This window comes from Mus musculus, chromosome 8, assembly GCF_000001635.26.
Source record: "Mus musculus strain C57BL/6J chromosome 8, GRCm38.p6 C57BL/6J".
Taxonomy (NCBI): Eukaryota; Metazoa; Chordata; class Mammalia; order Rodentia; family Muridae; genus Mus; species Mus musculus.
In genome coordinates, this window is record NC_000074.6 from 19,166,812 (window position 1) to 19,188,940 (window position 22,129).

Below are 22,129 nucleotides of genomic sequence, written 5' to 3' on the forward strand. Positions count from 1 at the left end.
ACACACACACACACACACACACACCACAGACTGGCATCCAGATAGATAAGACCCTTCAAACTGTGGGAACAGTCACCAAGCACTGGTTGTTCTTCCTGTGTTCTTCTTGGCTCATTCCCCAGCAGTAGGATGAAGGAGTAATGAATGCCAGACCAGGTGGCAGGGCAGCCAGTGAGAGGGAGGGACAGTTAAGGAGGAAACACTCCTAGTCTCTGGATGGTGGACCAGGGTACAGGTTACTATGGAAGTTCTCGAAGGAAACATTTCTGAGTCATCGTGTTCCTCTATAGAAGAAGTGTCTCTCCTTCCCACTCCTTTCACACGTGTGCCACCCCTTATGGCAAGGAAGGCACTGTGGATGGTGCAGATAAGCACTGTCAGACAGTACAGATCTGGGCCTTTCCCAGTGGATGGAAGGCATTGATGAGTCAACCCAGGGCTTCCTGAATCCACATTTGTCAAACCAGTTGGAAGCTGTGAGAGTCACCATGAGTCCCTCAGTTGACTGCACTGTAATGCTTGAGGCTGGGTGTGACAAACGTCACAGGTGAGCATAAACATAGGAACCAGAAAGTGCCTCGTTTCACTGCCGCCCTCCCTGTGGTGTCACGGGGAGGAGGCTCGAAGGACGCAGGTTCTTCCTGCCACTTACAAGACAAGGCTTGTTTGTCCACTGCTCACATGTCCTCACCATTCAGGAATCAAATTCCTCTAATGCTATGATGCTCATCCCATCTTTGGAGCTCTGAAATTATTATTATACCCAGTTCCCTTTACTGGGATCTGACCTATGCAAGTGCTGTAGCTCACTTGACTATTTTATCAAGATTCTGGAAAGGCACCTCTTTTATATCTCGAGGTGACCGACACCACCTATGCTGTGGAATCCTAGTTCCTCCTTAGCAGCTCTTGAGTATCCCACTGCACTGCTGTTCTGTGGCTCACAGGAAGTTGATGGTGTCAACAGCTTCAGCAACAGCTCACTGTGGACAGTTGTAATCATCTCTCTTTGCCTCAGGTCCTCATACTCCCTAACACACCTGCCCTGGACATGTCGGATACGAACAGAAATATCGCCAGTCTTTGCTTAGAGATGGTAAAAAGCCGAAGCCAAGCATGTATACAACTTCTTTTGATTCTAAAATAAAATACTCCTGCCTGAGCCTTCTAAAAAGCTGGTTTTCCAAGTGCTGTATGATGTGTTCCAGGCTCAGTCTCTTGCCCAAAGCTATTCATTCTCCTGCTCCATCCATTTTCTTTCTCCCATTTACTCTCAGAAATTCCATTCCTGACTCTATTCAGGAACGACTATCTGAAGACTCTTTTAAATCACTAGACTGTGTCACTCATCATGAGGAGCAGCAGGACAGCTGTGGGTGTATAGTGATGTCTGCACCAGGGAGGATGAACGATGATGGAACTGGGATCTCAATGGCACTCTGTCTAGGATAGCATTGGTCCAATACCTTGGGCTCCCTCCTGTGTGATTTCTAGCATGAGTGTGGATAAGCTCATCTCTTTTTTATCACAATTCTGCTGGGCAGAGTGCATCGCTCTTTAGGATGGCCATCTGCCTTTCAGGATAGTATATCCATAAAAAGGATGACAAGGGGAATGATGTCCTCATTGCTAAACCATTCCTCCTTTCCCAGAGCATGGGAGATGCATTTGGTGTTTTCCGCATTCCACCTTATAATGTGTGGGGACATTTAAGACACGTGGTTTGTTCTCCCTTTGTATTGGAGGTGGTGATATTGATTCTTGCAGTTAGGAGCCAATGAAATGGTTGCATCTCCTTTAGGAAAGTGAACAAAGGAGGTTCAGACATTCAGAAAACAGGAAATAAAATGTAGGGCATAAGACAATCTAACACCTTACTTAATGTAACTAAATTGAAATAAAATATGTAGAGAGATAATGTATAGAAATAAAAACATGTGTAAAGAAAAAAGCTTCTCCCTTTGGGTAAAGCCTGTCTCTTGATGATAAGGAGAGCTCTGCAGCATCCCCGTGCTACTGCTGATGTGAAAAATTGGCAGAGCTTTAGAGGGATGCCAGATTATTGGTTGTCATCCCACAGCCTTCTCCTTAAAAGGCAGACCCCAGTACATTTTGGAGAAAAGCTAAAACATGGTTTTGGTTGCTGGCATGTCTGCTGGCATGCATAACCCATAATTCTGACATATAGAAGATATGTAGCACTGACATTGGTTGATTACAGGCATGTGCCACTCTCCCTAGCTTATATGTAGCTGCTGGGAATTGAACTCTTGGTCAGTGAAGTTCTAGTGAGGCCGGCCCCCGATTGAAGAAACAGGATACATAGCATGGATATCAGGCGGCAAGGATACTGAAACCATCATGGAAACTGTGTGCCAGACCCATTTTCTCCTGAATGTACACTGGAGTTCAGCAAGCTACAGCCTAGCAGTTAAATCTAGATGCTGCCTGTTTATGTAAATAGTGTTTTATTGGGATAGAGCCATAAGGATTTGCTTCTTGTTTCTGATACATTTTGCATTATACCTGTAAAGTCGAGTAGTTGCAATAGAAGTTGTGTGGCCAGGAAAACCTGAAAGCCTGTCTAACCTTGATTGAGAAGACTTGTTGATTCGTAATGGATGAAATTGCTCAACTGTGAAGAATACAGATGAGAGGCCATCTCATGGTTGAGACACCAGGAGTAGATTTCTCTTCAGTGCCACAGCCTGCACTTCCATAAGGGGTTAGCTGTAAATTCTGAAAACCAGAATTGCTCTGTGATCTATTGAATATGTGAGGCATGTCTTCAGGTCCTCAATCACTTTCATTCATATTCCACAACTCACAGTCACTGGTCTTTCCATTAAGAAAATGAACTTCTGGATGGGTGTAAAAACAGAAGGGGAGCTTAAGTAGTAAAGGTGGATTTTAGATTCATCTGTCTTGGCCTCCAAGTTTGAGCTCAAAACTTTAGTGTCATTCTTCTTACAATGCAGATTACAATACTATCTTCACATCATTTGGGCCATGCCTTTAAATTCAAATTAAAAAGAAAGTTTCAGCTACTACAGTGTTGGGTATATAGTTACAGCTCTGTTGGGTACCAGTTATCATAAACAGTCAATGTGTTGCCCTTGACCGTTGCACCATTAGCTAATAAGTTCATTTAAATAACCAGTTCTAATTACATGATTATGTCAGACACCCTATTAAAAAATAACCCCTGGGGATATGAATAGGAAAACAATAAGTTAAATTATCTCTATTTGCAGATGATATACCATATATTATACCTAGGAGATTCTAAAATTTTCATCAGAAAACTTATAGAAACAACCAACAATTTCAGCAAAATAGTAGGGTATAAAATCAACTTACAAAAATCAGTAGGCTTTGTATAGACCACTAACAAACACACTGAGAAAGAGATTATGGGCATACCCCCATTTATAGTAGCATCAAAGCTGAGCAACCAGTTAGCTTATGCTATCTATATAGTAGCATCAAAGACAATAAAATATCTGGGAATAAATCTAACCATATAGGTGAAAGACCTACATTAAAAACTTCAAATCTTTGAAAAAGAGATTGATAAAGACACTAGAAAGCAGAAGTTACCTCATAATCATGGATTAGTAGAATTTATATTGTGAAAATGACCATCCTGCCAAAGGAAAGTTACAGATTCACTGCAATGCCAATCAAAATACCCAAGAGCATCATCTTAAAATTCATGAAGAACCAGAAAATATTCTGGATAACCAAATAAACACTAAGCAAAACAAACAAACAAACAAACAAACAAAAACCAAAAACCCAAAAACCCAAAAACCAAACAAAACAAAAAACCCTGGAGAAAGTGCTATTCTAGACTTCAATATACATCATATAGTTATATTAATAAAAAAGAATATGGTATGGCATAAGACATTCATGTAGACTAATGGAATTAAATAGAATATCCAAACATGAGTACTTATAACTACAAACAAGAGACATTTGATGAAGAGGCAAAAACAAACAAACAAACAAAAACAAAAAACAAAAAACAAAAACAAAAACCCAAAACCAAAACCAAAAAAAAAAAAAAAAAACAAACAAACCCAAAAACCCAAACCAAACAAAACAAAAATCAAAACATATGCTAGAAAAAGATAGCATATTTAATTAATGGTGCCGGAGAAACTGGATGACTACATGCAGAAGAATAAAATTAGACCCATAACTACCTGAAGAAGTTAGATCCAATTACATCAAAGACCTCAATTTGAAACTTGAAACACAAAATTGTTAGAAGAAAACAAAGATAGTTCCCTATAAGATATAGATGTAGGAAAAGATTTTCTAAATAAGATTCCATTAACCAAGGAATTAGTCAATAGTTGACATCCCAGCCATCATAAACTAAAAGCTTCTGTACAGCTAAGGAAACAGTAAAGTGAAGAAGAAACTCAAAGAATGGGAAAGAATCCTTGCCAGCTATATAACCACTGGAGGATTTATATGTAGAATATACAAACAACAACAACAACAAAACAACAAAAGTCAAGGAAACAATGACCCAATTTTAAAAATTGAGCCATAGATCTAAACAGAGAGTTCTAAATAGAATAAATAAAATTTGCTAAAAATTACATTTAAAAAGTGTTCATCAGACATTCAGACACTTTCCCAGCCAGAGGATAGGTGTCTGCCTGGCCCGGGAGGGCTTTGCCTCAGCATCAGATGGAGCCAGCTTGGACCCAGGACTCCGCCAAAAGTAGTCTGCACAGGTGAGAGCATGGACCAAAGAAGCTAACAGCTTCTGTGACAGGCCAAAGCAACAATCTTCTGGGACAGGTCCTGTTTTATGCCTTCATCTTCGGGCAGGCGGGAGGTCCTTCCCTGTGAGAGGAGACCTTGCCTGTAGAGAGTGCTCTGACCACTGAAACTAAGGAGAGAGAGCTAGTCTCCCAGGTCTGCTGAAAGAGGCTAACAGAATCACGAGAGGAATAATCTCTAACCAGAGACAATTATAACAACTAACTCCAGAGATTACCAGATGGCAAAAGGTAAACATAAGAATCTTACTAACAGAAACGAAGACCACTCACCATCATCAGAACCCATCACTCCCACTTCGCCCAGTCCAGGGCACCTCAACACATCTGAAAAGCTAGACCTGGATTTAAAAGCATATCTCATGATGATGGTAGAGGACATCAAGAAGGACTTTAAGAACTCATTTAAAGAAATACAGGAGAACACTGCTAAACAGGTGGAAGACATTAAAGAGGAAGCACAAAAATCCCTTAAAGAATTGCAGGAAAACACAACCAAACAGGTGATGGAATTGAATAAAACCATCCATGACCTAAAAAGGGAAGTAGACACAATAAAGAAAATCCAAAGTGAGGCAACACTGGAGATAGAAACCCTAGGAAAGAAATCTGGAACCATAGATGTGAGCATCAGCAACAGAATATAAGAGATGGAAGAGAGAATCTCAGGTGCAGAAGATTCCATAGAGAACATCGGCACAACAATCAAAGAAAATGGAAAATGCAAAAAGATCCTAACTCAAAACATCCAGGAAATCCAGGACACAATGAGAAGACCAAACCTACAGATAATAGGAGTAGATGAGAATGAAGATTTTCAACTCAAAGTACCGGCAAATATCTTCAACAAAATTATAGAAGAAAACTTCTCAAATTTAAAGAAAGTGATGCCCATGAACATACAAAGAAGCCTACAGAACTCCAAATAGACTGGACCAGAAAAGAAATTCCTCCCAACACATAATGATCAGAACAACAAATGCACTAAATAAAGATAGAATATAAAAAGCAGTAAGGGAAAAAGGTCAAGTAACATATAAAGGCAAGCCAATCAGAATTACACCAGACTTTTCACCAGAGACTATGAAAACCAGAAAATCCCGGACAGATGTTATACAGACACCAAGAGAACACAAATGCCAGCCCAGGCTACTATACCCGGCCAAACTCTCAATTACCATAGATGGAGAAACCAAAGTATTCCAGAACAAAACCAAATTCACACATTATCTTTCCATGAATCCAGCCCTTCAAAGGATAATAGCAGAGAAAAAAAACAATACAAGGATGGAAACCACTTCCTAGAAAAAGCAAGAAAGTAATCCTTCAACAAGCCTAAAAGAAGACAGCCACAAGAACAGAATGCCAACTTTAACAACAAAAATAAAAGGAAGGAACAATTACTTTTCCTTAATATCTTTTAATATTAATGGACTCAATTCCCCAATAAAAAGACATAGACTAACAGACTGGCTACACAACCAGGACCCAACATTTTGCTGCTTAAAGGAAACCCATCTCAGGGAAAAAGACAGACACTACCTCAGAAAGAAAGGCTGGAAGACAATTTTCCAAGCAAATGGTCTGAAGAAACAACCTGGAGTAGATATTCTAATATCGAATAAAATCGACTTCCAACCCAAAGTTATCAAAAAAGATAAGGAGGGACACTTCATACTCATCAAAGGCAAAATCTTCCAAGAGGAACTCTCAATTCTGAATATCTATGCTTCCAAATGCAAGGACAGCCACATTCATTAAAGGAACTTTAGTAAAGCTCAAAGCACACATTGCAGCAGTTGGGTCCTGGTTGTGTAGCCATTTTGTTAGTCTATGTCATTGATATTAAGAACTATTAAGGAAAACTGCAGCTCACACAATAATTGTGGGAGACTTCAACACACCACTTTCACCAATGGACAGATAATGGAAACAGAAACTAAACAGGGACACAGTTAAACTAACAGAAGTTATATCTACATAACATTTTATCCTAAAAAAAAAGGATATACCTTCTTCTCAGCACCTCATGGTACCTTCTCCAAAATTGACCACATAATCGGTCACAAAACAAGCCTCAACATATACAAAAATATTGAAATTGTCCCATGCATCCTATCAGATCACCATGGACTAAGGCTGATCTTCAATAACAAAATAGATAATAGAAAGACAACATTGACTTGGAAACTCAATGATACCTTGGTCAAGGAAGGAATAAAGAAAGAAATTAAGGACACTTTGGAGTTTAATGAAAATGAAGCCACAACATACCCAAACTTATGGGACACAATGAAAGCATTTCTTTTTTTTTTTTTTTTTTTTTCATTTTTTTTTATTAGGTATTTAGCTCATTTACATTTCCAATGCTATACCAAAAGTCCCCCTTACCCACCCACCCCCACTCCCCTACCCACCCACTCCCCCCCTTTGGCCCAGGCGTTCCCCTGTACCGGGGCACACAAAGTCTGCGTGTCCAATGGGCCTCTCTTTCCAGTGATGGCCGACTAGGCCATCTTTTGATACATATGCAGCTAGAGTCAAGAGCTCAGGGGTACTGGTTAGTTCATAATGTTGTTCCACCTATAGGGTTGAAGATCCCTTTAGCTCCTTGGGTACTTTCTCTAGCTCCTCCATTGGGAGCCCTGTGATCCATCCATTAGCTGACTGTGAGCATCCACTTCTGTGTTTGCTAGGCCCCGGCATAGTCTCACAAGAGACAGCTACATCTGGGTCCTTTCAGTAAAATCTTGCTAGTGTATGCAATGGTGTCAGCATTTGGAAGCTGATTATGGGGTGGATCCCTGGATATGGCAGTCTCTACATGGTCCATCCTTTCATCTCAGCTCCATACTTTGTTTCTGTAACTCCTTCCATGGGTGTTTTGTTCCCACTTCTAAGGAGGGGCATAGTGTCCACACTTCAGTCTTCATTTTTCTTGAGTTTCATGTGTTTAGGAAATTGTATCTTATATCGTGGGTATCCTAGGTTTTGGGCTAGTATCCACTTATCAGTGAGTACATATTGTGTGAGTTCCTTTGTGATTGTGTTACCTCACTCAGGATGATGCTCTCCAGGTCCATCCATTTGGCTAGGAATTTCATAAATTCATTCTTTTTAATAGCTGAGTAGTACTCCATTGTGTAGATGTACCACATTTTCTGTATCCATTCCTCTGTTGAGGGGCATCTGGGTTCTTTCCAGTTTCTGGCTATTATAAATAAGGCTGCTATGAACATAGTGGAGCATGTGTCCTTCTTACCAGTTGGGGCTTCTTCTGGATATATGCCCAGGAGAGGTATTGCTGGATCCTCCGGTAGTACTATGTCCAATTTTCTGAGGAACCGCCAGACTGATTTCCAGAGTGGTTGTACAAGCCTGCAATCCCACCAACAATGGAGGAGTGTTCCTCTTTCTCCACATCCTCGCCAGCATCTGCTGTCACCTGAATTTTTGATCTTAGCCATTCTCACTGGTGTGAGGTGGAATCTCAGGGTTGATTTGATTTGCATTTCCCTGATGATTAAGGATGTTGAACATTTTTTCAGGTGCTTCTCTGCCATTCGGTATTCCTCAGGTGAGAATTCTTTGTTCATTTCTGAGCCCCATTTTTTAAGGGGGTTATTTGATTTTCTGAGGTCCACCTTCTTGAGTTCTTTATATATGTTGGATATTAGTCCCCTATCTGATTTAGGATAGGTAAAGATCCTTTCCCAGTCTGTTGGTGGTCTTTTTGTCTTATAGACAGTGTCTTTTGCCTTGCAGAAACTTTGGAGTTTCATTAGGTCCCATTTGTCAATTCTCGATCTTACAGCACAAGCCATTGCTGTTCTGTTCAGGAATTTTTCCCCTGTGCCCATATCTTCAAGGCTTTTCCCCACTTTCTCCTCTATAAGTTTCAGTGTCTCTGGTTTTATGTGAAGTTCCTTGATCCACTTAGATTTGACCTTAGTACAAGGAGATAAGTATGGATCGATTCGCATTCTTCTACATGATAACAACCAGTTGTGCCAGCACCAATTGTTGAAAATGCTGTCTTTCTTCCACTGGATGGTTTTGGCTCCCTTGTCGAAGATCAAGTGACCATAGGTGTGTGGGTTCATTTCTGGGTCTTCAATTCTATTCCATTGGTCCACTTGTCTGTCTCTATACCAGTACCATGCAGTTTTTATCACAATTGCTCTGTAGTAAAGCTTTAGGTCAGGCATGGTGATTCCACCAGAGGTTCTTTTATCCTTGAGAAGAGTTTTTGCTATCCTCGGTTTTTTGTTATTCCAGATGAATTTGCAAATTGCTCCTTCTAATTCGTTGAAGAATTGAGTTGGAATTTTAATGGGGATTGCATTGAATCTGTAGATTGCTTTTGGCAAGATAGCCATTTTTACAATGTTGGTCCTGCCAATCCATGAGCATGGGAGATCTTTCCATCTTCTGAGATCTTCTTTAATTTCTTTCTTCAGGGACTTGAAGTTTTTATCATACAGATCTTTCACTTCCTTCGTTAGAGTCACGCCGAGATATTTTATATTATTTGTGGCTATTGAGAAGGGTGTTGTTTCCCTAATTTCTTTCTCAGCCTGTTTATTCTTTGTGTAGAGAAAGGCCATTGACTTGTTTGAGTTAATTTTATATCCAGCTACTTCACCGAAGCTGTTTATCAGGTTTAGGAGTTCTCTGTTGGAATTTTTAGGGTCACTTATATATACTATCATATCATCTGCAAAAAGTGATATTTTGACTTCCTCTTTTCCAATTTGTATCCCCTTGATCTCCTTTTGTTGTCGAATTGCTCTGGCTAATACTTCAAGTACTATGTTGAAAAGGTAGGGAGAAAGTGGGCAGCCTTGTCTAGTCCCTGATTTTAGTGGGATTGCTTCCAGCTTCTCTCCATTTACTTTGATGTTGGCTACTGGTTTGCTGTAGATTGCTTTTATCATGTTTAGGTATTGGCCTTGAATTCCTGATCTTTCCAGAACTTTTATCATGAATGGGTGTTGGATCTTGTCAAATGCTTTTTCTGCATCTAACGAGATGATCATGTGGTTTTTGTCTTTGAGTTTGTTTATATAATGGATTACATTGATGGATTTTCGTATATTAAACCATCCCTGCATCCCTGGAATAAAACCTACTTGGTCAGGATGGATGATTGCTTTAATGTGTTCTTGGATTCGGTTAGCGAGAATTTTATTAAGAATTTTTGCATCGATGCTCATAAGAGAAATTGGTCTGAAGTTCTCTATCTTTGTTGGATCTTTCTGTGGTTTAGGTATCAGAGTAATAGTGGCTTCATAAAATGAGTTGGGTAGAATACCTTCTACTTCTATCTTGTGAAAATGTTTGTGCAGAACTGGAGTTAGATCTTCTTTGAAGGTCTGATAGAACTCTGCACTAAACCCGTCTGGTCCTGGGCTTTTTTTGGCTGGGAGACTATTAATAACTGCTTCTATTTCTTTAGGGGATATGGGACTGTTTAGAAGGTCAACTTGATCCTGATTCAACTTTGGTACCTGGTATCTGTCCAGAAATTTGTCCATTTCGTCCAGGTTTTCCAGTTTTGTTGAGTATAGCCTTTTGTAGAAGGATCTGATTGTGTTTTGGATTTCTTCAGGATCTGTTGTTATGTCTCCCTTTTCATTTCTGATTTTGTTAATTAGGATTTTGTCCCTGTGCCCTTTAGTGAGTCTAGCTAAGGGTTTATCTATCTTGTTGATTTTCTCAAAGAACCAACTCCTCGTTTGGTTAATTCTTTGAATAGTTCTTCTTGTTTCCACTTGGTTGATTTCACCCCTGAGTTTGATTATTTCCTGCCGTCTACTCCTCTTGGGTGAATTTGCTTCCTTTTTTTCTAGAGCTTTTAGATGTGTTGTCAAGCTGCTAGTATGTGCTCTCTCCCGTTTTTTCTTGAAGGCACTCATAGCTATGAGTTTCCCTCTTAGAAATGCTTTCATTGTGTCCCAAAGGTTTGGGTACGTTGTGGCTTCATTTTCATTAAACTCTAAAAAGTCTTTAATTTCTTTCTTTATTCCTTCCTTGACCAAGGTATCATTGAGAAGAGTGTTGTTCAGTTTCCATGTGAATGTTGGCTTTCTGTTATTTATTTTGTTATTGAAGATCAGCCTTAGTGCATGGTGATCTGATAGGATACATGGGACAATTTCAATATTTTTGAATCTGTTGAGGCCTGATTTGTGACCTATTATGTGGTCAATTTTGGAGAAGGTACCATGAGGTGCTGAGAAGAAGGTATATCCTTTTGTTTTAGGATAAAATGTTCTGTAGATATCTGTCAGATCCATTTGTTTCATCACTTCTGTTAGTTTCAGTGTGTCCCTGTTTAGTTTCTGTTTCCATGATCTGTCCATTGGTGAAAGTGGTGTGTTGAAGTCTCCCACTATTATTGTGTGAGGCGCAATGTGTGCTTTGAGCTTTACTAAAGTTTCTTTAGTGAATGTGGCTGCTCTTGTATTTGGAGCATAGATATTCAGAATTGAGAGTTCCTCTTGGAGGATTTTACCTGTGATGAGAATGAAGTGTCCCTCCTTGTCTTTTTTGATGACTTTGGGTTGGAAGTCAATCTTATCAGATATTAGGATGGCTACTCCTGCTTGTTTCTTCATACCATTTGCTTGGAAAATTGTTTTCCAGCCTTTCATTCTGAGGTAGTGTCTATCTTTTTCTCTGAGATGAGTTTCCTGTAAGCAGCAAAATGTTGGGTCTTGTTTGTGTAGCCAGTTTGTTAGTCTATGTCTTTTTATTGGCGAGTTGAGACCATTGATGTTAAGAGATATTAAGGAAAAGTAATTGTTGCTTCCTGTTATTTTAGTTGTTAAAGGTGGCATTCTGTTCTTGTGGCTGTCTTCTTTTAGGTTTGTTGAGGGATTACCTTCTTGTTTTTTCTAGGGCGTTGTTCCCGTTCTTGTATTGGTTTTTTTCTGTTATTATCCTTTGAAGGGCTGGATTCGTGGAGAGATAATGCGTGAATTTGGTTTTGTCGTGGAATACTTTGGTTTCTCCCTCTATGATAATTGAGAGTTTGGCTGGGTATAGTAGCCTGGGCTGCAGTTTGTGTTCTCTTAGTGTCTGTATAACATCTGTCCAGGCTCTTCTGGCTTTCATAGTCTCTGGTGAAAAATCTGGTGTAATTCTGATAGGCTTGCCTGTATATGTTACTTGACCTTTTTCCCTTACTGCTTTTAGTATTCTATCTTTATTTAGTGCATTTGATGTTCTGATTATTATGTGTCGGGAGGAATTTCTTTTCTGGTCCAGTCTATTTGGAGTTCTGTAGGCTTCTTGTATGTTCATATGCATCTCATTCTTTAGATTTGGGAAGTTTTCTTCAATAATTTTGTTGAAGATGTTTGCTGGACCTTTGAGTTGAAAATCTTCATTCTCATCCACTCCTATTATCCGTACGTTTGGTCTTCTTATTGTGTCCTGGATTTCTTGGATATTTTGAGTTAGGATCTTTTTGCATTTTCCATTTTCTTTGATTGTTGTGCCGATGTTCTCTATGGAATCTTCTGCACCTGAGATTCTCTCTTCCATCTCTTGTATTCTGTTGCTGATGCTCAAATCTATGGTTCCAGATTTCTTTCCTAGGGTTTCTATCTCTAGTGTTGCCTCGCTCTGAGTTTTCTTTATTGTGTCTACTTCCCTTTTTAGGTCTAGTATGGTTTTGTTCATTTCCATCACCTGTTTGTATGTTTTTTCCTCTTTTTCTGTAAGGACTTCTACCTGTTTGATTGTGTTTTCCTGTTTTTCTTTAAGGACTTGTAACTCTTTAGCAGTGTTCTCCTGTATTTCTTTAAGTGATTTATTAAAGTCCTTCTTGATGTCCTCTACCATCATCATGAGATATGCTTTTAAATCTAGGTCTAGGTTCTCAGGTGTGTTGGGGTTCCCTGGACTGGGCGAAGTGGGTGTGCTGGGTTCTGGTGATGGTGAGTGGTCTTGGTTCCTGTTAGTAAGATTCCTCCGTTTACCTTTCGCCATCTGGTAATCTCTGGAGTTAGTAGTTATAGTTGACACTGTTTAGAGATTGTTCTTCTGGTGATTCTGTTACCGTCTATCAGCAGACCTGGGAGACAGATTCTCTCCTCTGAGTTTCAGTGCTCAGAGCACTCTCTGCTGGCAAGCTCTCTTACAGGGAAGGTGCGCAGATATCTTGTATTTGGACCTCCTCCTGGCCGAAGAAGAAGGCCCAAAACAGGACCTTTCTCAGACAGTGTGTTGCTTTGGCAGTTCCCAGGTGGTACAGACTCTCACCTAAGCAGACTAAATTCCTAAGTTCCTTGGAGTCCCGGGACCAAGATGGCGACCGCTGCTGCTGTGGCTTAGGCCGCCTCCCCAGCCGGGTGGGCACCTGTCCTCCGGTCCGGAAGGTGGCCGGCTGTCTCCGGCCCACACAGGGTGCTGCCTCAGCGCCTCTGTGCTTCTGCCTGTTCCAGAAGCTGTCAGGTTCTCTGGCGCACCCTCTCACCTGTTCAGACTAATTTCCTAAGTTCGGCGGGTCTCGGACCAAGATGGCGACCGCTGCTGCTGTGGCTTAGGCCGCCTCCCCAGCCGGGCGGGCACCTGTCCTCCGGTCCGGAAGGTGGCCGGCTGTCCCCGGCCCACACAGGGTGCTGCCTCAGCGCCTCTGTGCTTCTGTCTGTTCCAGAAGCTGTCAGGTTCTCTGGCGCACCCTCTCACCTGTTCAGACTAATTTCCTAAGTTTGGCGGGTCCCAGACCAAGATGGCGACCGCTGCTGCTGTGGCTTAGGCCGCCTCCCCAGCTGGGTGGGCACCTGTCCTCCGGTCCGGAAGGTGGCCGGCTGTCCCCGGCCCACACAGGGTGCTGCCTCAGCGCCTCTGTGCTTCTGCCTGTTCCAGAAGCTGTCAGGTTCTCTGGCGCACCCTCTCACCTGTTCAGACTAATTTCCTAAGTTCGGCGGGTCCCAGACCAAGATGGCGACCGCTGCTGCTGTGGCTTAGGCCGCCTCCCCAGCTGGGTGGGCACCTGTCCTCCGGTCCGGAAGGTGGCCGGCTGTCCCCGGCCCACACAGGGTGCTGCCTCAGCGCCTCTGTGCTTCTGTCTGTTCCAGAAGCTGTCAGGTTCTCTGGCGCACCCTCTCACCTATTCAGACTAATTTCCTAAGTTCGGCGGGTCTCGGACCAAGATGGCGACCACTGCTGCTGTGGCTTAGGCCGCCTCCCCAGCCGGGCGGGCACCTGTCCTCCGGTCCGGACGGTGGCTGGCTGTCCCCGGCCCACAAAGGGTGCTGCCTCAGCGCCTCTGTGCTTCCGCCTGTTCCAGAAGCTGTCAGGTTCTCTGGCGCACCCTCTCACCTGTTCAGACTAATTTCCTAAGTTCGGCGGGTCCCAGATCAAGATCGAAAGCATTTCTAAGAGGAAAACTCATAGCTCTGAGTGCCTCCAAAAAGAAACTAGAGAGAGCACACATTAGCAGCTTGACAACACATCTAAAAGCTCTAGAACAAAAGGAAGCAAATTCACCCAGGAGGAGTATATGCCAGGAAACAATCAAACTCAGTGTCGAAATCAACCAAGTGGAAACAAGAATAACTATTCAAGAAGAATTAACCAAATGAGGAGCTGGTTCTTTGAGAAAATCAACAAGATAGATAAACCCTTACCCAGACTCACTAGAGGGCACAGGGAAAGCATCCTAATTAACAAAATCGGAAATGAAAAGTGAGACACAACAACAGATCCTGAAGAAATCCAAAACACCATCAGATCCTTCTACAAAAGGCTATACTCAACAAAACTGGAGAACTTGGATGAAATGGACAAGTTTTTAGACAGATACCAGGTACCAAAGTTAAATCAAGATCAGGTTAATGATCTAAACAGTCCTATATCCCCTAAAGAAATAGAAGCAGTCATTGATAGTCTCCCAGGCAAAAAAAAAAAAAAAAAAAAGCCCAGGACCAGTCGGGTTTAGTGCAGAGTTCTATCAGACCTTCAGAGAAGATCTAATCCCAGTTCTTCACAAACTATTCCACAAAATAGAAACAGAAGGTACTCTACCCAGCTCATTCTATGAAGCCACAATTACTCTGATACCTAAACCACCAAAGGACCCAACAAAGAAAGAGAACTTCAGACCAATTTCCCTTATGAATATCGATGCAAAAATCCTCAGTAAAGTTCTTGCTAACTGAATCCAAGAACACAACAAAACAATCATCCATCCTGACCATGTAGGTTTCATCCTCGGGATGCAGGGATGGTTCAATATACGGAAATCCATCAATGTAATCCAGTATATAAACAAACTCAAAGACAAAAACCACATGATCATCTCCTTACAGGCAGAGAAAGCATTTGACAAAATCCAACACCCCTTCGTGAGAAAAGTCTTGGAAAGATCAGGAATTCAAGGCCCATACCTAAACATGATAAAAGCAATCTACAGCAAACCAGTAGCCAACATCAATGTAAATGGTGAGAAGCTGGAAGCAATCCCACTAAAATCAGGGACTAGACAAGGCTGCCCACTCTCTCCTTACCTATTCAACATTGTACTTGAAGTCCTAGCCAGAGCAATTCAACAACAAAAAGAGATCAACAGGATACAAATTGGAAAAGAGGAAATCAAAATATCACTTTTTGCAGATGATATGATAGTATATATAAGTGACCCTAAAAATCCCACCAGAGAACTCCTAAGCCTGATAAACAGCTTCAATGAAGTAGTTGGATATAAAATTAACTCAAACAAGTCAATGGCCTTTCTGTACAAAAAAGGATAAACAGGCTGAGAAAGAAATTAGGGAAACAACACCACCCTTCTCAATAGTCACATAATATAAATACCTTGGCGTGACTCTAAGTAAGGAAGTGAAAGATCTGTATGATAAAATCTTCAAGTCTCTGAAGAAAGAAATTAAAGTAGATGTCAGAAGATGGAAAAATCTCCCATGCTCATGGATTGGCAGGTTCAATATAGTAAAAATGGCTATCTTGACAAAACAATCTACAGATTCAATGCAATCCCCATCAAAATTCCAACTCAATTCTTCAACGAATTAGAAAGGACAATCGGCAGATTCATCTGGAATAACAAAAAACCTAGGATAGTAAAAACTCTTTTCAAGGATAAAAGAACCTCTGGTGGAATCACCATGCCTGACCTAAAGCTGTACTACAGAATAATTGTGATAAAAACTGCATGGTACTGCTATAGCGACAGACAAGTAGACCAATGGAATAGAATTGAAGACCCAGAAATGAACCCACATACCTATGGTCACTTGATCTTTGACAAGGGTGCTAAAACCATCCAGTGGAAAAAAGACAGCACTTTCAACAAATGGTGCTGACACAACTGGCGGTTATCATGTAGAAGAATGAGAATTGATCCATTCCTATCTCCTTGTACTAAGGTCAAATCTAAGTGGGTTAAGGAACTCCACATAAAACCAGAGACACTGAAACTCATAGAGAAGAAAGTAGGGAAAAGCCTCGAAGATATGGGTACAGGGGAAAAATTCCTGGATAGAACAGCAATGGCTTGTGCTGTAAGATTGAGAATTGACAAATGGGACCTTATAAAGTTGCAAAGCTTCTGCAAGGCAAAAGACACCCTTAATAAGACAAAAAGACCACCACAGATTGGGAAAGGATCTTTACCCATCCTAAATCAGATAGGGGACTAATACCCAATATATATATATAAAGAACTCAAGAAGGTGGACTCCAGAAAATCAAAGAACCCCATTAAAAATGGGGATCAGAGCTAAACAAAGAATTCTCACCTGAGGAATACCGAATGGCAGAGAAGCACCTGAAAAAATGTTCAACATCCTTAATCATCAGGGAAATGCAAATCAAAACAACCCTGAGATTCCACTTCACACCATTCAGAATGGCTAAGATCAAAAATTCTGGTGACAGCAGATGCTGGCGAGGATGTTGAGAAAGAGGAACACTCCTCCATTGTTGGTGGGATTGCAAGCTTGTACAACCACTCTGGAAATCAGTCTGGCGGTTCCTCAGAAATTTGGACATAGTACTACCGGAAGATCCTGCAATACCTCTCCTGGGCATATATCCAGAAGATGTTCCAATCGATAAGCAGGATACATGCTCTACTATTTTCATAGCAGCCTTATTTATAATAGCCAGAAGCTGGAAAAAATCCAGATGCCCCTCAACAGAGGAATGGATACAGAAAATGTGGTACATTTACAAAATGAAGTACTACTCAGCTATTAAAAAGAATGAATTTATGAAATTCCTAGGCAAATGGGTGGACCTGGAGGGCATCATCCTGAGTGAGGTAACCAAATCACAAAGGAACTCATACAATATGTACTCACTGATAAGTGGATATTAGCCCAGAAATGTAGGATACCCAAGATATAAGATACAATTTGCTAAAGGCATGAAACACAAGAACAACAATATGAACTAACCAGTAACCCCCGGAGCTCGTGTCTCTAGCTGCATAAGAATCAGAAGATGGCCTAGTAGGCCATCAGTGGAAAGAGAGACCCATTGGTCGTGTAAACTTTATATGCCTCAGTACAGGGGAACAACAGGGCCAAGAACTTGGAGTAGGTGGGTGGGGGAGTGGGTGGGGGACTTTTAGGATAACATTGGAAATGTAAATGAAATAAATACCCAATAAAAAAAGAACATAAGTAAAGTGTTCATCATCCTTAGTATGATAGTTTGAATAAGATGTTAGCCTGTTCATAGACTCATTATTTGTAAATAATTGGTTCCTAGTTGGTGGAAGTATTTGGGAATAATTAGAAGATATGGCCTTGTTGGAGGAGGTTTGCAATTGGGGGTAGGCTTTGGAGTTTCATATCCCATCCATCCTCAGACAGCTATCCCTTCTTCCCCAACCACACCTCATGTTAGCGGGTCACACGTGTGAGCTCACAGCTACTGCTCCAGTGGCATGCCAGCTTGGCTGTTGACATGTGGCTCCTCATGATGATCATGATGATCATTCTCTGAAACTGCAAGCCCAATAAACTTTTTCTTCTAAAAGTTACTTAGTAACTAGGAAAATTCAAAACAAAATAACTTTTTAAGAATCCAGTCATAATGGCCAAGGTCAACCAACAATGAATGCTGGGGCATATGGGAAAAGGAGATCCCTCCTTGACTATTGGTGGGAATGAACATTGGCGTAGCCACTTTGGAAACCAGTGTAGAGAATCCTCAAATAACTAAAACTAAATCAACCGTATGACCCAGGTATACTAACCCTTGACATATGCCAAAATGGTGTGAAATCCTACTCCACAAATATTTTCTCAGGCATATTTGTTGCTGCTCTATTCTCAATAGCTAGGAAATGGAAACAGATGAATGGATAATGAAAATATGCACGATTCAGCTGCAAAGGAAAATAAAATTATAAATTTTGCAGGTAAATAGATGGACCAGAAAAAATTGACATTGAAAAACTCAGTTAGAAAGACAAATACCATGTTTCCTCTCATCGGTAGTTTCTAACTCTAAATTCTTGGATGTAAATGTCTTTGCTAGGCTTTCTATTACTGTAGTGAAGCACCATGACCAAAGAACAACTTAGGGGAGGAAAGGGTTTATTCAGATTATACTTCTATATCACAGTTCATCATCAAAGGAAGTCAGGACAGGAATTTAAGCAGGGCAGGAACCTGGAGCCAGGAGCAGATGCAGAGGCTATGGAGGAGTGTTACTTACTGACTTGTTCCTCATGGTTTGTTCAGTCTGTTTTCTTATAGAATCTAGAGTCATCAGCCAGGATGTCCCCACCCATAATGGGATGGGAGCCTTTTTATAATTTACTAATTAAGAGAATGCTCTACAAGCTCAACTAGAGCCTACTATTGTGGAGTTATTTTTCTCAATTGAGGGTCTCTCTTCTCATGAGTCTAGCTTGTGTCAAGTTTATAGAATACTAGCCAGTACAGTGCATATACAACATGGAGTAACCATAGAAACTAGAAAAGTATAAAGCTACTTTAGGGGGAGAGGATTTGGGAGAGGGATAGCAGAATATGTTTTAGGTTGATAATATGGAAAATGGGATAACATGAATAGGACTCCATTCTGGGGAGGCAGAAAGGAGACAAATATATAAGAAGAAGGAAACATGAATGACTAACATACACTGGATTATTTGATAAATCCACAAGGAGTTGCATCATTTAATATTTACCTAAAATCATACTATATATAAGCCACTTACTTGGGCTGACAATGTTCCCTGTAAAGCTATAAACTATAAACTATAAACCCCAGGCATGAGAAACCTACTTTCAAATGGTTGGTGGGGGAAGTCCAAGTGATTCCCAAAACAGCTTGGTTGAAGGCCTATTGCTGAAAACACTACATGCACTTAGGCCACAGGAGGAGCTGGAATGATTCATGCTGGCTCTGAGCCATAGGTCTCTCTTTTATGGTCGATCTTCTATGGTTCCAGAAAATACTATGCAAACTGCCAAGAGAGAGAAGCAATTATCCAGTTGCAACATCTATGAACCATGAAAATTACCAGTATGACAAGATAATAAGTGCACTCACATGGAATCAACAACCAACAGGTGTCTGCTGGATTTTAAGGTCTGCTTACTAGCAAGGGATCATGCCTGGTCCTGGAAACCTAGCAAGCTTTGCAGGTCTAATGGGGGTCACAGACCTTAGAAAAGAACATACCACTGTCACTTGCTAGACCAGCAAATTTCCATACTACAATCTAAATCTCATTCTCATGCCCATAGATTAGTGCAGCAACCACCCCAACCAATGAAGCCTCTCTTTCAAGCAAATGGAGAGTATCACAGAAGAGATGTCTGTATGATTGTAAGACTCAGAATACCGGGAAGTCTGCTATGAAATAGCCTTTCTTAGAAATGGCTGCATAAACTAGACCAGACCAATGGCAATATCAATAGACATTTTAACACAGAAGGGAGAAATTCTCTTGGGGTCCTTCCACTAGACAAAACTACAGGCAACTAATGATTGTTAGGAGAGAAGAATTAACCTCTCTGAGAGATGTACCCTTTATGAGTTAATGAAAAAGCAGAACAGTCAACCTTGAAACTATATACACACCACCAACAAAAACAGATTCAGAGAATTGCATTTATGTATATTTGTGAACACACATACAGAAACACACATATATGTATAATACATAAGAATAGCAACAATCAAATAAAAAGAGGCTGTCAACCTGAAAGTGGAATTCAAGGGAAGGTAGCTTGGAGAAGCTAGAGGTAGGAAAGTCAAGTGGAAAGTTATATAATTCTATTCCCATTAAAACATATTAAAAATAAATAATTTAAATAAAAATAATCTCAGGGCTCCAACCTTTTGGATACATGATTTTCTAGATCTCAGACCTCAGCCTATTAATGAGTTGAATTCAAGATCATTTCATAAGAAACATTTATGCCTTTAAATCTCCTGACTTCTTGAGAATTCACACAGACACAGACACAGACACACACACACACACACACACACACACACAGACACACAAATCTCCTGCCTTCTTTTGGTGGATGTGTAGGCTGTTGGTAAAAATTGCTTCATGGTGAGGTCTCTTTGGGGCTGTGTTGTGAAATGCAGCTGGATGACCTGATGAGAGAGAGCAAACCAAAAAGTACCACTGTGTATTCGTCCCCCCTGGGCCTGATCCGATCCCTGGTAGATGTATAGAAGAACGTCCTAGGGTCAACCTTATATAGAATTTGGTGTTTTATCCCTCACTTAATTTCAGTCTTAAGAGTCAGAAGTCAATCCCTGTGGAGTTGGATGTGATTTTGTAAACTATGACATATCTATATCACTGCTACGTTCAAATTCTTAAACTAGTTTGAACATGTTAAAAGTGGCTGTGACTGCATACAGAAAGACTGTGCAAGATCATTCAGACAAAAATCTCAGCACACGTGAGTGAGGCAGTCACTAAGGTCCACCTCAAGCGGACTTGCTATTGGCAGTTGATGGTTACCGGAAGAGGCATGTCAGTTATCTTCGGAGTTGGAGCACCTTAGAGCAAGTCCGTGCTCCAGTAGGTGGCCGTTTACCCATGCACATATTGGCAACATTGAGTGGATTCTGTGGTTTTTGAGAAAAAAAAAAGAACATATGAATTATAGTGGAGGGATGAGGATGGAGTTGATCAAAATACATTCTATGGGAGTGTCAAGTTATCAAACAACAAATAAGAAGGGTGTCTTCATTCTCTCTCTCTCTCTCTCTCTCTCTCTCTCTCTCTCTCTCTCTCTCTCTCTCTCATGTCACCCCAATTCTCCTCTGCAAGGGTACCCTCATCTCTTACAGCATCGCTGCAGGTATCATGGCCAGCAGGGAAACAAAACTCGAAGAGATGAGAATGAAAACTTGGTCGGGCTCTCATAACAAAGCTTTAGGCATAGCGACCTAGAAACTTCCTACCAAAGTAGCAAAGTACCTGTGACCTTTACAATAAGAATGAATTCTATTGGCTGATAAAGAGAGAGCAGGGCGAGGGTCACGGGAGGAAGGATTTGTAAGGAGCATAAGGATAGACTGTTGGTTGAGGATGCAAATTACATGAGGCCTCTCTTGAGGGTTTCTAGTCACTGAGAGACAAAAGCTCGGGATCAGGGCCTGAACGATGCTCAGGATATTGGAAGATTCAGGAAGGCGGGCTCCATAGACTAGCAAAGAGATCACCGGGTTGTCAGACCACATTCACTCCAGCTGAACCGGTGATTAGGAGCCATTCATCTCCTTCCAGTGCGTGATTGACTTCTTGGTTTCTCCAGTGCTTACTCGAAGCAGTACCTCCTACACTCGTCTTCCCTGTGTTGTGAATAGAAGCCAGGCAGTCTTCCTAGCCTGCTTCCTTTCATGACTTCAACTCAAGCTGCTTTCTTCTACATGACTCTAACTCTCACGTTCATGTGTTTGCTGCATTGGCATTGGAATATGACAACTTCTCGATTTTCTTGGTCTCCTGGTCTTCATTTCCACAACCATCTAGCCTGCCTTCTACATCAGTTTACCTGTAAACTTATTTCTACATGATGAACTGCTGTAAATTTTCTGTGTGATTTTCATTATCTGAATAAGATCCTTTCATTTACCCTCCTCCTGCCCCCAACCCTCCCTAGAAATTAGTTGTTCTTAATAACATTTGCCTTGGAGTGTCTGAGGTTTCAAAATGTTCCTGAATTTCAAAGAGTAAGGGAAAAAATAGGAAGTAATTTTCTCATGAATCTAAGGAAACAAACAAAAAGACCACATCTATACAGATTATCAGAAATGGTTACAAGTAACATAATATACCCACTGTGAAATTGGCAAAAAGTTCA

The 22,129-nt window shown here is 41.0% G+C and overlaps 1 protein-coding gene and 1 long non-coding RNA gene across 7 annotated transcripts in view; one reads left to right on the plus strand and one right to left on the minus strand.

Moving 5' to 3' along the window:
* Positions 1-22,129, plus strand: part of Defb14 (defensin beta 14) — a 35,066-nt gene that overhangs the window by 6,568 nt on the left and 6,369 nt on the right. For 3 of the 5 annotated variants that reach the window (XM_006508794.4, XM_006508795.4, XM_006508797.4), the window contains exon 1: positions 20,526-20,841. The exons of the other annotated variants lie outside the window; for them this stretch is intronic. The gene's annotated coding sequence lies outside the window, so the exon portion shown is untranslated. Of the gene's footprint in view, positions 1-20,525; positions 20,842-22,129 lie in introns of those variants that run through there. 5 annotated transcript variants of the gene reach the window in all.
* Positions 19,077-21,254, minus strand: Gm39139. Of its 2 annotated transcripts, XR_870175.1 has the most exons (4): positions 21,112-21,254; positions 20,782-20,888; positions 19,344-19,458; positions 19,088-19,257 (listed from the first exon to the last, which is right to left on the minus strand). It is a non-coding gene; the product is annotated as a predicted gene, 39139 (long non-coding RNA). The 2 variants fall into 2 exon arrangements; XR_870176.1 differs by lacking the exon at positions 19,344-19,458 and having other exon boundaries at positions 19,077-19,257.